Genomic DNA, 4,859 nt, shown 5'->3' with positions numbered 1-4,859 from the left:
TATTGAGAAACTATGTTTATTATGACCGACTTTATGTCTTAGGAATAGTTTCCATATTATTCTCATGCATATGCTGTCACTGGCAAAACAACTGCTTTAGGTCCTCCGATCTAACTTTTTTTTTTTATGTCATCCATCAACTGCAATTGTAATCTTCCCCTGAGTATTTACCGCAATTATCCATCCTTTTTAGCGATTTTTTTTATTTTGGAGAATTTGTATTTCCCCCTGAGTATTCACCACAATTAACCATCCTTTTAGCGATTTTTTATTTTGGAGGATTTGTATTTTTTTCCTGAGTATTCACCAAAACTAACCATCCTTTTTAGCGATTTTTTTTTATTTTGGGAGGATTTGTATTTTTTTTCCCGAGTATTCACCACAATTAACCATCCTTTTTAGCTATTTTTTTCTTTGGAGTATTTGTATTTTTTCCCTGAGTATTCGCCATAATTAAGCATCCTTTTTAGCGATTTTTTATTTTTGGAGGATTTTTTTTCTGAGTATTTACCACAGTTAACCATACTTTTTAGTGATTTTTTTATTTTGGAGGATTTGTATTTTTCCCCTGAGTATTTACCATAATTAACCATACTTTTTTAGCGATTTTTCTATTTTGGAGAATTTTATCTATTGCTTCATATAGTAAACATTTCTCTCATACTGGAACTCTAAGATTGTGATATGAAAAGAAAAAAGAATAAACCAATCCCAATCACTATTTCTACGTCTAATGTACTATTGTTTATCGTAAATCATACAACGTGCTCGAAATCAAAGCTATCTGAAAACACCAACGACACCATGATTTCGTTGATTAAATTATCTACAACGGTAAATATTTCGGAGAAGATAACCGCTGTTGCAATTAATAATACTTTGTACGAAAATAAACAAACAAAAAAAATGTAAAGATTTTATTTGAAAAAGAGAGAGAACTAATAAAGTGGGCGGCAAATTGGGAAGACATAAACCGAGATAGGATGTCTACAAAAGAAAATACTACTTGACATCAAGGAAAATTGTTGACGAAAACATGACAAATTATAGTGTACTTGTGTATAGATGTTACAAAAGTAACATTCAAAAAATATACTTAGGAATAGAGAAAATGTAATATCGTGGAGTAAAATATGGAGTAATGAAAATTATATCCCTGAACCAAAAAAGCGTGAACTTCAAATATATTAGATAAACGGTCACTAGTCATGTAACTGTACCGTAAATTTTTTACTTTTTTTTTTGAACGTAGACACTCTGTACGCAAAAAATTTTTCTCTTTTCTTTTTTAAGTTGTTAAACTTTTCTTTAACATCTTCTTTTGAAATAAATTTTCCATTTCTTATCTCTGTTTATAACAATTAAAAAAATTAAAGAGATTCATACAGAGGTAACTTTGTGTGGATCAGAAAGATTAGCAATTTGAAAAATCGCGAAAGAAAAACTAAATGCGTGGGAGGTGCAGTACTGGAATAACGTAAATTTCTCGAAAAGATAAGAAGTAAGAACTCTGTGGACACTGGGAATGTTTCACTCAACGCAAAACTGATCTGTAGTTCCTAACAATTTGGTGAAATTGTCATTGAGAGTGCGTGCAAATATTTTTTGCTTTGTTTATTCGTTTAGGAAAAGAAGGGTGTTGGTCGTTGAGGGCTTGGCTCTGAAAGTAAGATTGTGCGTTTGGTGTACGAAACGGAAAGGAGGTGGGGACATGTCAGGGGGTTCAGTGAACCACCATTGACAACGCCATCAATGGCACGCACTGCACGTCGCCCTGTCAAGAGTTTCTCTCACTCTCTGCTCAGCAATCTAAACATAAAGGTTTCAGTGGAAATCGAATGAACAGGGCTTATACTCACCCACGCCTATTCTTCCAATGGACAAGTGCCTGCATTCTAATATACATATATATATGCATCATTCTTTTGCCAACACAGGAACTAGCATTCAAAAACCAAGTTCTTATTCCAATTGAACTCAGACCTTTTTCGGTAGTAGTGCCATTTCAACGAAAGCCCTAACCACAACATTACTTTTAGAGAAGCACAAGATTATATCATAGGCTATCTTTACAAAGAATCTCCTTGATGCTTAAGTGGAAGAAAATTGGCAACGTTTCTTGAATAATTTTATGGATGTGTTGATAAGCAACAACAGCATTTCTGGCGGGTCTTTTAGTTGTTATCCTAAAGGATGTTTTAAAAAAAGAAATCATCAGTCAATCTCTAAAATCGGTAGCACAACAAAATGCCAACAGGCAAGAAGAGGAAAATTTGTTATGTCTAGGAGGTAGTAATTCAAAACTAACCCTGATAGAAGAACAATGGCGTTTTTCAGAATTTATCTGTTTGCTATAGGATATGAATCGAACCTGAAGTCCTGGACAAAGATTACATAAGCATGACACATCCAGTATGAAAGAATACGGAGGAGAAGAACGGAAGTGAAATTATTTATGACTTTTTTATTTCTACATAAAGTAGAATGCACCTTATGCTTATATTCATGCAAATATCTGTCATAACTTCGTAATTGTACAACTGCAAATCGCAATCAATTTTCGATTTTCAGATGTGACAAACATATCCATTCCAACCAAAATACATATAAAGACATCTCTTTGTATGAGAATAATGAAGTTCTTGAGACTTATTTACTACTTTCAGATTTTCCTAAAAATATATTTACAACAGTTTATAGATATAGAACATGTATTTTTTTTTTCAAAAAATATTATTTTATTAATTGGTCCAATGTTTCTGGTGCACGCATTACCAATACATTAATCTTATATTCATATATAGGAGTACTCTCATCACTACTTAATTTAGGTTTTTCAAATTACGAAATAGTGAAATTTTATATATATATTTCATATTTTGTATTGGTATAAACTCAATACGAAATAGAAGGTAATTAAGTTTATGGTCTAGGATACAGCATCTTACAACTTTCACTCCACTACAAGAACTGATGCGATTTCAAAATATATTTTTTAAAGAAGTCTTTTATGATGATACATGATAACATCTAAAAGCTGTAGGGTGCTATTAATTAGTATCTAACTAATAAGGGCATGAAAAGAAGCTTCCACTGTTTCTTTTCCTTTATTTTCTTAATAAATAAAAAGGTAAAACTTTCCTTTTCCCTGATTACTTTGCGAAACTCCTTTGAATCGACATCGTGCTTCTTTAAAAAAAAATGAAATGAAATCTTTAAGCTTTACGTCCCATGATTATGCCGGCTAGGCTAAAGGAAACGGTAATGATGAAAAGTGAATGAAATGGTGGAATTAAGAAAGTGGGAGGAAACAGAAGAACCCCTAAATGAAATCTTTAAGTTTTACGTCCCACGTTATGTCGGCTACGCTAAAGGAGATATTATTATTATTATTATTATTATTATTATTATTATTATTATTATTATTATTATTATTATTATTATTATTATTATTTAGAATGCTCGCGAAACGAGTCACGGCAAGTTGGAACAGCCAAGTTTTATTTGCCCTTGAGAGCACGCAACCATCCTTGTCAAGCTGAATTTCTGGTTGTCTATGCTTTCAGGATATTTACCTTTTTAGTCTTTTTTTTCCTATGAAGCAGGAAAGAAAATAGTAATTAGAACCGTTTGAAAAGTTAATATAGCGAAGATATATCGCTGTAACATCGCTATCACTGCCATCGCAATATATCGCCATATTGCAATATTTCGCAATATATCGCCATCTTATCACTGATAACATCGAAAGAGTGGAACGGAAAATCTATGAGAAAGTGTTGGATAACTAGAATATATCTAGATATAAGAAACTATTTAAAAAACGAAAAAAGAAAGAAAAATAAACCGGTTGGGTTACTATGCTCCAAAAAAAAACTTAGGGACGTAAAGGAAGTATACTTAAGGAAAATAAGAAAAGACGAATATAATTAATGGACTCAAATTTTATGAAAAGGATAATAAAACATGTATAATGATTGTGATAACGATATTTTTCTCAGTAGACACTTTTTAAAAATCCGTTTTTATAATAAGGGTGCAGCATATCTTCTCTAATTTCATAGGAAACAGAAAATTATATATAAATACAAAACTATCAAGGTCAAACTTAAACCGAAACAAAGTAATTACGAGCTCACACACGACTTCGAACAGTGTTGGATGTTAAAATGATATACGACACTGAGAAAACAGTTTCCTATTTGGGAATTATCTCAAATGTATACAGAAAATCAAGTATTTAAAACATAAGACAGTGCACAATGGCTTACGGAAAAAGATAGCTAGGAGAAATTCGTTAAATTAATAACAAATTAGGGAACTGTTCTGTGATCTTCCCTCAAGTATGATTTTAACATCAACCATCACAATTTCCTTATAGATAAATGGATAGAGTTCTCGCTTTTGACGTGGAAAGCCCGGAGTCCTATTCCTTATTGGAGAAAGTTTAGGTCAAGATGTCTGTCTTCAAAAAGGAACTTTAAACTGCAAAATATAATTCGATTATGCTACCAACCACACAAACCATTAATTAAGAGTTAAACGAAGAATATGACATTATATTTGTCATATTAGAATGATCATAGCTTGTTTAGGATCATCTTCCATCATTCGCACGTCACTTGTTAGCAAATGGAGAAAAAAACTTGCATTTATTACGGTACTGACTAGTGTAAATCTTACAGTTATGACATAAGAACTACTTTTAAATCACCCATCAATTATTATCTTTTCCCCTCCCACCTTTACCTTCTACCACACACTCTTTTGCATTCCAGGTTATTAAATGTATGCATATAAAGTACACCAGATTGCACTTCTAGGTCATCTAAAATATAAAATTTAACGTCATTTAACTC

The sequence above is a fragment of the Thermobia domestica genome, chromosome 3 (genome assembly GCF_964235325.1).
Source record: "Thermobia domestica chromosome 3, izTheDome1.hap1.1, whole genome shotgun sequence".
Lineage (NCBI taxonomy): Eukaryota > Metazoa > Arthropoda > Insecta > Zygentoma > Lepismatidae > Thermobia > Thermobia domestica.
The sequence above is the reverse complement of the archived record's forward strand: the minus strand, read 5'-3'. Positions refer to the sequence as shown.